The sequence below is a fragment of the Peromyscus leucopus genome, chromosome 1, assembly GCF_004664715.2.
Source record: "Peromyscus leucopus breed LL Stock chromosome 1, UCI_PerLeu_2.1, whole genome shotgun sequence".
Lineage (NCBI taxonomy): Eukaryota > Metazoa > Chordata > Mammalia > Rodentia > Cricetidae > Peromyscus > Peromyscus leucopus.
Window position 1 is genome coordinate 53,965,398 of NC_051063.1, and position 11,904 is coordinate 53,977,301.

Consider the following 11,904-nt stretch of genomic DNA (forward strand, 5'->3'; position numbering starts at 1 on the left):
CATGAAGCCACTTTGTAATCTAGGCAGGCTTTGACTTTATAGTCCTGACTCAGCCTCACAGTACCTGGGAATTACAGGCTAGTTTCAAACACGCTCAGCTTGGACAGCGCCATTCCTGGAAGTGTGAAAAATGTAGTAATCACAGAAACTCTACCAGTCCCACCTTGTTTTAGCTTTATGCAAAAACAAAACAACAACAAACCACAAACAGGACAGGCTTGTAACACGATCTTTAAAAGGTCTTTTAATAAAAAACCCGGAGTCAGATATTGGGATAAATGCTATAAAATCACAAAGACAAAGGGCCGGGCGGTGGTGGCACACATCTTTAATCCCAGCACTGGGGAGGCAGAGCCAGGCGGATCTTTGTGAGTTCAAGGCCAGCCTGGTCTAGATAGCGAGATCCAGGAAAGGCGCAAAGCTACAGAGAAACCCTGTCTCGAAAAAACAAAACAAAACAAAAAAGAAAGAAAGAAAGAAAAAAGAAAGACAAAGGGACAAGCCACTGTCACGTCTTAGCTCTAAGACTCAGCCTGAAAAGGCTTCAGTTCCTGATGCCTTATGTATCTTTCTCAGCCCAGCCATCATTTCCTTCCTAGTGCTGGGATTAATGGTGTGTGTTTCCCAAATATTGGGATTAAAGATTTAAAATCTCAAGTACTGGGATTAAAGGTGTGTGCCACTACTGCCTGGCTCTGTTTCTCTTCTAGACTGACTCAATCTTATGTAGTCCAGGGTGGCTTTGAACTCACAGAGATCCAGACAGATAGATCTCTGCCTCCCGAGTGCTAGGATTAAACGTGTGTGCCACTGCTGCCTGGCATCTATGTTTAATCTGGTAGCTTCATGATTTCTCTAGTCTCAGGTTCTTGGACACTTAACAGTATCAGATATCTTCCCTGGACATTGCAGCAAGAGAGTTTCCCCCCCACAACCCCCATGGGAGTGCTCGCCCAGATGGCATGGGCCTAGGAGAACTGACTCTGCCCCTCTACTGAGGGCATTGCTTGAAATGGACCAGACCTACCAGCTTAGCTACCACCCAGACCCATATCCTGGGCCTTGGGTTGGTGCACCCTAACAGCTGCCCCATCTGTGACCTGCTGGAGTGAGTACTCAAAGGGTCTGGTCCTGCAGAACAGTAACAGCAGGTTCTCCACGACTCTGGGCAACAACAGGATATCTGAGAGGAGTTATGATGAGGGCACAGTGATGATGGTGTGCTAGAAACTAGAAGCCTTGAGTTAGACCAATGACCCACTGCAATGAACATTTTTCAGGGTATACTGTGTGACACACCACAACTCCCAATGCCACTAGGATAAATGAAGAGTTGTTAGAAAGATATAGGAACAAGGTGGGTTTTTTATTTGTTGTTTGGTTTTCTTTTGTTTTTAATTAATTTTGGGGGCATACTGAAGGGTTGAGGGGCAGATATAGAGGGACTTGGAGGTGAGTGAGATTGGGGTTCATGATGTGAAATTTCCAAAGGATCAATAAAGAACTATGTTAAAATAAAATAAAATAAAGTCACTAGTGGCTTGTTCTGTTTTCTGATCTTCAGGCAAATTTTATTAGAGTACACAGTATATCACCACACAGACTTGTTTATGGAGAACTGAAAAGTAAGGATCATTTTGTGCTGTCAGTTAAAAGCATCCTTTTTGAACGGCAATGCTAGGTGCAACCTGATCTCATCAGCTTTCCTGACCATTCTGTGTTGGCTATATGGAACCCAGGTATTCTAGAAGAGCAAGAAATGTTCTTTTTTTTTTTTGTTGTTGTTGTTAAAAATAAGTTTCCATTTATTGTAAGAGCTGAGTTGCTGTTTGTAAGTCTGTTTCTTTCTTTATTTCTTCCTTGACTCATTGGTACTTCAGTTTCCATGAGATTGTAGGCTTTCTATAGTTTTTGTTGTTGTTGAAATCTAGCTTTAAAGCATGGTGGTCCGATAAGATACAGGAGGTTATTCCAATGTTTTTGTATCTGTTGAGATTTGCTTTGTGACCAAGCATGTGGTCAATTTTTTAGAAGGTTCCATGGGGTGCTGAGAGGAAGGTATATTCTTTTGTGTTAGGGTGGAATTTTCTGTAGGTATCTATTAAGTCCATTTGAGTCATAACATCTGATAGGTCCTTTATTGCTTTGTTAAGTTTCAGTCTGGTAGATCTGTCTTTTGGTGAGAGTGGTGTGTTGAAATCTGCCACTACTAGTGTGTGGGGTTTGATGTGCAATTTAAGCTTTAGTGATGTTTCTTTTATAAATGTGGGTGCATTTGTATTTAGGGCATAAATGTTCAGAATCTAGACGTCATCTTGGTGGATTTTTTTTCCTGTGATAAATATGTAATGTCCATCCCGATCACTTTCAATTGATTTCAGTTTAAAGTCTATTTTATTAGATTTTAGGATAGCTACACCAGCTTGCTTCTTAAGTCCATTTGATTGGAAAGACTTTTCCCAGCCCTTTACTCTGAGGTAGTGTCCGTCTTTGAAGTTGAGGTGTGTTTCCTTTATGCAGCAGAAGGATGGGTCTGCAACAAATGTTCTTAACCACTGAAACATCTCTCCAGCCCCATGACTCATTATTATTATTATTATTACTACTACTATTATTTTATTATTTTCGTTTTTTTTTTTTTTTTTTTTTTTTTTTTTTTTTCTGAGACAGGGTTTCTCTGTGTAACAGCCCAGGCTGTAGTGGATTTGCTTTGTAGACCAAGCTGGCCTCTTGAACTCACAGAGATCTACCTGTCTCTGCGACCAGAGTACTGGAATTAAAGATGTGCGCCACCACTGCCCCACTGCCTGGCATGACTCATTATTAGTGAGGTGCGTGACTTCATTCTTGACTATAAACGAAAACTAAGGATGGAAAGTGAAATTGTCAATCTATTTAGGTGTGTTTTGAAAAGTAGAGTCCAGGTTGTCATTTTTATTTGCTCAGATAGAGACTTCATAATAGAAAAAAAAAAAAAAAAAAAAAAGGCTCTACATTGGAAAATACAAATCTGCAAGGTTAATAGAAAACATTTCTCTAAGTCAAGTGTGGCGGCACACACCTGTAATTCCAACTCTCAAGACTGAGCCAGTCTGGGCTACATAGTGAGGACTGAAACTGAGACCCTGTCTCAAAAGTGTATGTGTTGGGCTGGAGAAATGGCTCGGGGGTTAAGAGCACTGTGACTGCTCTTCCAGAGGTCCTGAGTTCAATTCCCAGCAACCACATGGTGGCTCACAACCATCTATAATGAGGTCTGGTGCCCTCTTCTGGCATGCAGAATACATCTATATACATAATAAATCTTTTTTTTTTTAAATGTGTGTGTTAGAGGTTCTCCCAAATATATGGTGCAAAGCTTTAAAGAAAGAAAGAAACCCTAACAGCCCTCAAAATAAGAAACTGGGAATCATAGATAACTAACAATAAAACTCTGGAAAACCTAAGTCTGAGAGATAATGACAGGCTTCGCAGCAAATGGCCTGAAGTAAAACTACATTCTAACCAGCATCTTACTAGACTGGGAAGAGAGCTACAGTAAAATAACAAGTTTCCAGTTTTTCAAAAACTCTTATATTTAGTGTTTTCGTTTTAAACCCCATATATTCTTCCTGGGGGAGGTTGTACCATAACCTTAGCTTTTCTTTTGCTTTTTCTTTTGTAGCAGTGGTGTTTCATAAGGCCTGATGCTTTACTTATTCTCAGATATATAGTTATTTTTTAAGTCAATGTTTCAAAATTGATACTACACAACAGGAATGTATATTTTTGGGAAATAGTGCTTTAAAAGTGTCCTTACACGCTGGGCAGTGGTGGTGCACGCCTTTAATCCCAGCACTCAGGAGGCAGAGCCAGGCAGATCTCTGTGAGTTCCAGGCCAGCCTGGGCTACAGAGTGAGATCCAGGACAGGCACCAAAGCTACACAGAGAAACCCTGTCTCAAAACACAAATAAATAAATAAATAAATAAATAAATAAATAAATAAATAAATAAATGAATGAATGAATGAATGAATGAATGAATAAATGTCCTTACTGTCTTCGTCGTTTGCACGCTCAGTGTGTTTGCATAATCCCACCTAGCCCTCCTTAACATTCTGGAAATTGGTCCACATACTTTGTAATCGCAATGCCCTCATGATTTCTTTTCTTTCCAGCTTGTTCCGTTAGTCTCTTTTATGAAGTTTGGGGGGGTCCCCAGTGGTCACCTAAATACTGAATGACTTCCTCTGTATAGCTAGAGGACATGGCACAGTTTCAGAGCTCAGGTTTAGGAGTCCAAAGAATTGTGTGGTGATCCCCTGCTTGCCAGCTCCTGACATGATGGACCGAAGCTTGGTTCTTAGGCTCCTGTCGCCTCTATTGTTAAAAATGGATAAATAGGCCGGAGGTGATGGCACATGCCTTTAATCCCAGCATTCGGGAGGCAGAGGCAGGTGTTTCTCTGAGTTCAAGGCCAGCCTGGTCTACAGAGTGAGATCCAGGACAGGTAGGGCTACACAGAGAAACAATGTCTGGGTGAAAAAGTGGATAAACAGTACAGAAGATGTGAGCATTGAGAACATTGAAGTGTGGCATTTATGTCCAGTCAGAACCTCCTGGGAAGTTGCCCTTGTCTTTCATTCCCTCAGCTTCCTTCTGCCCCTGCCTCCCCCCAACTTTGTTGTTATTGGTTTGATATAAGAAAGGGCTCATTATGCTTCTTCCTTGGCGCTGCCTGCGAGGTGGCTGCCATCTGTGTAGCGGCATCATGGCTGCCCTCCGGCCTCTGGTGAAGCCCAAAATCGTCAAAAAGAGGACCAAGAAGTTCATCCGGCACCAGTCAGACCGATATGTCAAAATTAAGCGAAACTGGCGGAAATCCAGAGGTATCGACAACAGGGTGCGGAGAAGATTCAAGGGCCAGATCCTAATGCCTAACATTGGTTACAGGAGCAACAAGAAAACCAAGCACATGCTCCCTAGCGGCTTCCGGAAGTTTCTGGTCCACAATGTCAAGGAGCTGGAAGTGCTGCTGATGTGCAACAAATCTTACTGTGCTGAGATTGCTCACAACGTTTCCTCCAAGAACCGAAAAGCCATCGTGGAAAGAGCAGCACAGCTGGCCATCAGTCACCAATCCCAACGCCAGGCTACGCAGCGAAGAAAACGAGTAGATGGCTTGCCTCTGTGTTTTATTTGTGTTTAAATAAAACCACAAAAACTGCAAAGAAAAAAAAAAGGAAAAAGAAAAAGAAAAAAAAAGAAAGGGCTCATTATGTAGACTGTGCTGGGTCTTGAGGTCCTACTCCCTACTGCCTCTCCATCTGGTGTTCTTAGGGTTCAGCATTCTTTGCAGGTACAAGTACTCTCAAGGTAGGCAAGTCCCTGCCACAGAGCTACACTCTCAATCCCAGTAGGTAAATTGAAGCGATTTTTTCCCAACAAGTCAAAGCCTGCCTGTATGCAAAAGCTATCAAATCGGGCTAAGAAAGTTCTTCAGTCCCCATTTCCTCAGAAACTATATTAAATATAACTGTTGGGAACCTAGTTCTAACTCTTAACCTGGATTAGACATAAAGGCTTGTCTTTGTGACAAAGCCAATTTTCTGACTAAAAGTTTGTTTTGTTTTAATAGGGTTTCTTTGTGTAGTCCTGGCTGTCCTGGAACTAGCTCTGTTGAGCAGGCTGGCCTTGAACTCAGAGGACCACTTGCCTCTGCTTCCTGCAAGGCTGCCACCTTCCCAGATCCACCTGCAAGTGCTGGGATTAAAGGCATATGCCACCACCTGGGGTGGAAGGGAAGCTCTTTAAGACTCAGAAGCTTCAGAAGCCCCCCAAACTGACCAGCTGTCCCAGTCCTCTTCACCAGGCTTACATAAGCAGTGAAGACTCCCGAGAGACACTTGGGCAAGCGTAACTGGCCGGAAGAGAAACTCTTCCGTTTGTTGAACTGCTGCCAGTTGCGCAGTGACTTCCAGGCTCCCAGCTTTTGTAAGGGATCAACTGTGGTGGTGTGGGCTTTTGGTAACCTTATCTTTTAGTCAATTCTGCTCCCGTAAATAACCCCAATAAAAGCCAGGCAGTGGAGGCAAAGGCTTTAATCGGGTCTACAGAGTGAGTTCCAGGACAGCTAGGGATACACAGAGGAAACCCTGTATAGAGAAAAAAGAATGAAATGGCTGGCATATACATGTAGTAAGGATAAAGTGACACCTTTTTGCCTGCCTGCCATGAGAGACAGGATCTTCCTTATTTCTTCCCATGATGCTCTAGAAAAGCACACAAAGTGGGTGTGTCAAGAGCACAAAGTGAATTATAATGAAGCCAGAGTGCTTTTAAAAATAGGACTGTTCATTAGTGCACATGTGGCAAAATGCCCTGGTGCTTTGAGTGGGAACAACCTATGTATGAATTGTCAGCCAGATGACACAGCTAAGATAGTTACTTTTGCGTGTGCATCAGTCTCCTGTGGTTTTGGATTTGCTATGTAGCCAAAGATGATACAAACTGGGATTACAGGTGTGACACCAGATCCCACCAGTAACTTCATATCCAACTCCTTGCTACTAGAAATCAACCATTCTGGCCCTGTTCCCAACTACTTTTTTTAAAAAAATATTTTAGCCAAATGAATGGAAACACATGAACTATGAACCAAAGGCTGAGGGGCCCCCAGCTGGATCAGGCCCTCTGAATAGGTGAGACAGTTGATTGGCTTGATCTGTTTGGGAGGCAACTAGGCAGTGTGACCGAGTCCTGTGCTCATTGCATGAGTTGGCTGTTTGAAACCTGGAGCTTATGCAGGGACACTTGGCTCAGTCTGTGAGGAAGGGACTGGACCTGCCTGGACTGCGTCTACCAGGTTGATCGCAGTCCTCGGGGAGGATTTGCCCTGGAGGTGGGAATGGGGGTGGGCTGGGGTAAGGAGAAGGGGGAGAATAGGGGAACCTGTGGCTGATATGTAGAACTGAATGGTATATATAATATATAATATAAAATATAATAAAATTAAAAAAAAAATCGAGCTTCTCTGTATAGCTTTGCGTCTTTCCTGGAGCTCACTTGGTAGCCCAGGCTGGCCTCGAACTCACAGAAATCCGCCTGGCTCTGCCTCCTGAGCGCTGGGATTAAAGGCGTGGGCCACCACTGCCCGGCTGAAAAAAAATATTTTATGTACATTGCTGTTTTGCCTGCATGTGTGAGATCTTGGAATTACAGTTGTCAGCTGCCATTCGGGTGCTGGGATTTGAACCCAGATCCTCTGGAAGAGCAGTTAGTGCTCTTAAATGCTAAGCCATCCCTCTGCTCTCTTCTCTCAACTTGCTTGTTAGAGTAACCAATGGCTTCCCAGTCTATGGCCTTGCCTAACAGCTAATTTTGTTAATGTCTGTTTCCCTTTCCTGGTGGAATGGCAAATTACTTGTTTCTTCATTTTGGCAGGTACCTGAGAGGATTAATGAGACAGCAAGATGAAGTGGCTTATCTGACAAAACCTGTTCTCAACCTTGTTACCAATGAAGTGTCTTTTTGGCCTCTTAGCACAGGACTTGTGAGATTCAAAGTTAACATATTTTAATTTTGAATCATGCCTAACAGACCCATGAAACCAAAATACCTCTGATCTACAAACCCCTTACCCAACAGATAGTTCCTGAAATGCTGGAAGCTATTGCTTATGGCAAACAAGCCATGTTTTCATTACCCTAATCATATTTGATCCATCTCCACTACCGTGCTCTATCCCATGTGGGTCAGAATTCCACAGGCTGGAGGTATGTCAGCAGGATTGTTTGCTTGCCCAATTGGACCAAATGGGAAATGTAATGAATTATGGGTTTTCCTGAAGGTGCTACAAACTGATCCTGGGTGTTTTCCTAGGAACCTGGGCATGGGATGTGGCCAGAATTTCAAGATTGCTTCAAAGTTGGCTTTCAAACTGTGGTAGTGGTTGTTTTGTCCTATTAACAGACCCACCTGTGGTGTTTTTTGTTCCACGGGCTCTCTACATACATGAATAGAACATGGCCGTTCTTCCGTTTGGCAGCCAATATTTTGGTTTATTCCATGTGAGGACATCATAAAACCCAGGGATTAATACCCCCTTCTAAGCAAATGGTGTTAGAAGACAAAGTGTGATGCTAGCCTCCATGGCAGCCCAGGACTTGTCCAGGCTTGCTCAAATGACTGTAAACCCCCATCAGATCAGATAATTCAAAGGTTACCCCCTCACCCAATCATAGGACAGACTTGTGGTACCCTGCTTGCTGCTTTTCCCTTTACAAAACACTCACTCAGAGGGCAAGGCTGTCGTCCACCTGTTTCAGGATAGCAGCTTGCTTGTTATGGATAAACCTGTGGTCTTGTGCTGTGGCGCAGCACTGCCAAGCCTTTAGACCCTAATTCCTAGGACACACCCAAGCAAATCCAAGTAACAAACTTTAAGGACCACCCAACAGTATTCCCTTTCAGTACTAAACAGATGAACCACACCACAAATTCTAAAGAATTTAATTAAAATGAAGACACACAACTTCAAATTGTCAAAATTGTACATAGAGGAAGCAGAGATGTCTTTACATTCTTGAAGATTTGGATTCCTGTAAAATAAGTTACAATTAGGCAAATGTTTGTGTAGCATGCCCAATGTACCCACACCCTCCTGTCTTCAGTGTTAAGGCACACATGTGGTACACTGACAATATAGCTTTGTCTAATCACTGTTGGGTTCCCCAGCCTGCCCCCATACTCAGTGTCAATGATCTGAAGGGGCTACCTACCATTCACATGCTCCTCATTCTTTTCCTCAGACCTGGAAATTAAAGAGACAAGCCACCTTATGCTTTTTATCAACCAACAATTCTTCCCTGTTTGTATACAGAAACTCAATCCCTCAGACAGTTCCTTCTGGAACAATTTTTCCTCTTCTCCCCCAGCCAGCCCCAGTGGGTTCACCTTTTCAGGCTCTGGCGCTAGGACAGGAAGTAAGACGTGTGAATGTTTCTTCATGGGGAAATTATAGTTAAGTACACCTTACATCTAAGTTTTCTTACCTCATTCCAGCCTGGCCTTGAGTGAAGACAGGTTTTATTTCCCTGCAAGATAGACCGGAAATGGGGCTGTTATCCCTATTGCTTAGAAGAAAACGATTTGAAGGGTGCTCATTGTATAGAGATCATGTGCTAAGTTAACAATTTTCATAATCGATCTAGGGTGAGCTCACAACTCAGTAAATACCTTTCTTCACAGCTATCAGACTGGGGCGGTATTCAACTCATCATTGGTGAGCAAGAATTCACTAGATCAAAGCACTGCACAATGGTACCATTTATGTAGCAAATAGTATTAGAAAAGCATATTTACCTGGCATGGTTCCTTGTCTTTAGGCAAGATACCAAATCTGAAACAAGATGGTCAATGTTTAAATCATGCAACAAATTGTTCCCATCTAACCCATTTTTCTGAGATAATTCAGATTTCCAAGTCTCAACAGCAATCATCAGCCGAACGAGATTCTATGAAAGTCATCATATTCGTTAAGTGCCTTTAGGAACTTTGAAACCCAATGTTCCATGCATGGTCACACAATAGTTTTACTTACCTCTGGACCAACAGGTATGCTACTGCTCACAGAACCTTAGGAGGAAAAACAATCTGTTTAACAAAAGGCTGGATACAGGTACCCAGAGACACTCTGCTATTCAGTTTCTCAGGTGTTCATATGTTTTCACAGACAGTCATAGTGAGCTAGTTTAATTCATCATAGAAACTGCCTACTTGAACAAACCCCATCCAAAAGGGGGAAAAAAAAAATCAACTAACCTCTGAATGCTGGAGATTCGTGGTATACAGGAATACACACCTCCTGAATCAAGAAAGTTAATTAGATAAAAACCCAGAAATAGTTATTACCCATCTTAGTCTTTTTACTTGAGGAAGCATTTCCCTGTGCTGTCCTGGAACAAGTAAGATCAACCTGCCTCTGCCTACTGAGTGCTGGGATTAAAAGGTGTGAAGCACCACCATGCCTGGCTATCTTACTCTTCTTAACAGAGAGCCAGGAACTCTAAATATATGGTGGTGGTCCTTGCTTCCTATGGATCCAATTCTCTTCTAGGCTGTTACCTAACTGGCAAAATATTGAGCACTCTGATTTGGATTGTGTGTACTTAAGTACCTAAGAGAAATAGGGAGGCAAATGAAATATCAAAGAAACAGGGTACTTGAGAGATGGCTCAGAGGTTAAGAGCAATGGCTGCTCTTCCAGGTCTTGATTTCAACTCCCAGCAACCACATGGTGGCTGGCAACCATTTGTAATGAGAGCTGGTGCCTTCTTCTGGCCAAAATAACACTATACATAATAAATCTTTAAAAAAAAAAAACCAAAAAAACAGAATATTGTTTAAAAGCTCAATTTCATTAATAAGGAAAATGACCTCACCTTTAGACAAATCATCAGGACAACCTGGGAATGAGTAACAAGCAGTTATTTTTCAACCATCAAGATGGACCAACATTCCTTCATTACCACTAACTGCCATCAGAACTCTAACATGCTATTAATTCACACCTTCACAGAGCATCAGTGCATTGATTCAAATCATCTGACAGTGACCTGGTTTTTAAAGAACTTAGTAGTAAAGATGGTGTTCTCTAGAAATAAGTAGAGCACACGAGCTCTAAGAGGGCAGTGTGCTGCTTCAATATTTTTTCCAGAGATGAGAATGCCCTAGCCTCATTAGGACAATTACCTGTATTCATCCTGGGATGTAGTTTGAGTTCCTCAGAATTGAGTTACAGGATGCTGGACACAGAAAAACCAAATCATTACTTAATTTAATCATAGCCACCCTGGCACCCTCTCCATCCATTTTCAGCCCACTTTTCAGTAGAAAGATGACATCACTAGAATTCAGCCATATGCTTGTCATTTACACTCATCATTAAGTGGTCATTTAAATATGCTCCCTCTTAAGTGTACATAAACCATGTTTACCCACCTTGATTACCAGCAAAATGTCCTATTTGCAAGAGTAGCCTAGCCTGGCTCCAAAGTGTAAAATCCGTTGAGATTAACCATATCTGAGTAAGAAAAAATAAAGAAAACACCTCAGAAGCAGACCTTACTCCAAACCAAATCCAAACATCTGCTGCAGACTGTGCTACTCAGAGAACTTTTTTTCTTTTCTCCACTACACCATCAGAAAGAGAGAGTTCAGGTTTTAAATCATCCCTGCAGCACAGTTACATACTACAGTCAGCAAAACCGAGACCAACAAAATTAAAGATATAAGCACTTACTCTTAAAACGAGAGCACACTTCCATTCCTCCGAATGCAACCACGTCCCCAAATCTACAAAGGAATGTTAGCATTCGGTTACTTCTACACCACTTTTTAAGACATAGCTGGGCGGGGGCACAAGGCATTAGGTCCAGGGCCAGGCTCCTCAGAGTTACTTATCCTCATGGAAATCAGTACAGGTCTGTGAAAAGGTACTCATCATAGGGGATGGCCCTGCACCGCCGCCACCATTTTGTCCTTCACAAAGCCCTGCTGTGCCAAGGTCTTGAAGAGCCCCAAATGTAACTAATCTCCCTGCCCCCGTTACGTAAGTTAAACAGGATCGCGTCTGGGAAACGCTATGCTCACGCGGCCTCTTAAAGAACCACCAGAAATAATAATTTCACGAGGAAAAGCCAGACGTGGTAGTTCACGCCTTTAATCGCAACAGTGGCAGGCAGATGCCTGTGAGACCGAAGCTCTCCGCGGACACCGAGTGAGCAGGTGGGTAAAGGACAAAATTAAACAAACGTGCGGAAGCTCACTTACCAAGACCACGGAAAAATGAGACCGAAGAGAACAACGGACGTCCCTTAAATACTGTTTCGCAGAGGCCCACGGGATTTGGAGGCGGGGCTAGGA

The 11,904-nt window shown here is 42.7% G+C and overlaps 1 long non-coding RNA gene, 7 other non-coding genes and 1 pseudogene across 8 annotated transcripts; 1 reads left to right on the forward strand and 8 right to left on the reverse strand.

Moving 5' to 3' along the window:
• Positions 1-4,712: 4,712 nt before the first annotated feature.
• Positions 4,713-5,203, forward strand: LOC114683628 (annotated as a pseudogene).
• Positions 5,204-8,473: 3,270 nt separating this feature from the next.
• Positions 8,474-11,864, reverse strand: LOC114683617. Its single transcript, XR_005091962.1, has 11 exons — positions 11,812-11,864; positions 11,282-11,334; positions 10,981-11,062; positions 10,732-10,784; positions 10,422-10,445; positions 9,802-9,844; positions 9,581-9,615; positions 9,343-9,379; positions 9,033-9,074; positions 8,760-8,791; positions 8,474-8,579 (listed from the first exon to the last, which is right to left on the reverse strand). It is a non-coding gene; the product is annotated as an uncharacterized LOC114683617 (long non-coding RNA).
• LOC114683653 lies at positions 8,868-8,993 on the reverse strand. The gene has a single exon (XR_003733186.1). It is a non-coding gene; the product is annotated as a small nucleolar RNA SNORD22 (small nucleolar RNA).
• On the reverse strand, positions 9,200-9,267 carry LOC114683652. The gene has a single exon (XR_003733185.1). It is a non-coding gene; the product is annotated as a small nucleolar RNA SNORD31 (small nucleolar RNA).
• On the reverse strand, positions 9,446-9,514 carry LOC114683658. Its single transcript, XR_003733191.1, has one exon. It is a non-coding gene; the product is annotated as a small nucleolar RNA SNORD30 (small nucleolar RNA).
• On the reverse strand, positions 9,684-9,748 carry LOC114683650. Its single transcript, XR_003733184.1, has one exon. It is a non-coding gene; the product is annotated as a small nucleolar RNA SNORD29 (small nucleolar RNA).
• Positions 10,516-10,589, reverse strand: LOC114683655. Its single transcript, XR_003733188.1, has one exon. It is a non-coding gene; the product is annotated as a small nucleolar RNA SNORD28 (small nucleolar RNA).
• LOC114683656 lies at positions 10,861-10,929 on the reverse strand. Its single transcript, XR_003733189.1, has one exon. It is a non-coding gene; the product is annotated as a small nucleolar RNA SNORD27 (small nucleolar RNA).
• LOC114683657 lies at positions 11,142-11,219 on the reverse strand. The gene has a single exon (XR_003733190.1). It is a non-coding gene; the product is annotated as a small nucleolar RNA SNORD26 (small nucleolar RNA).
• Positions 11,865-11,904: the final 40 nt, after the last annotated feature.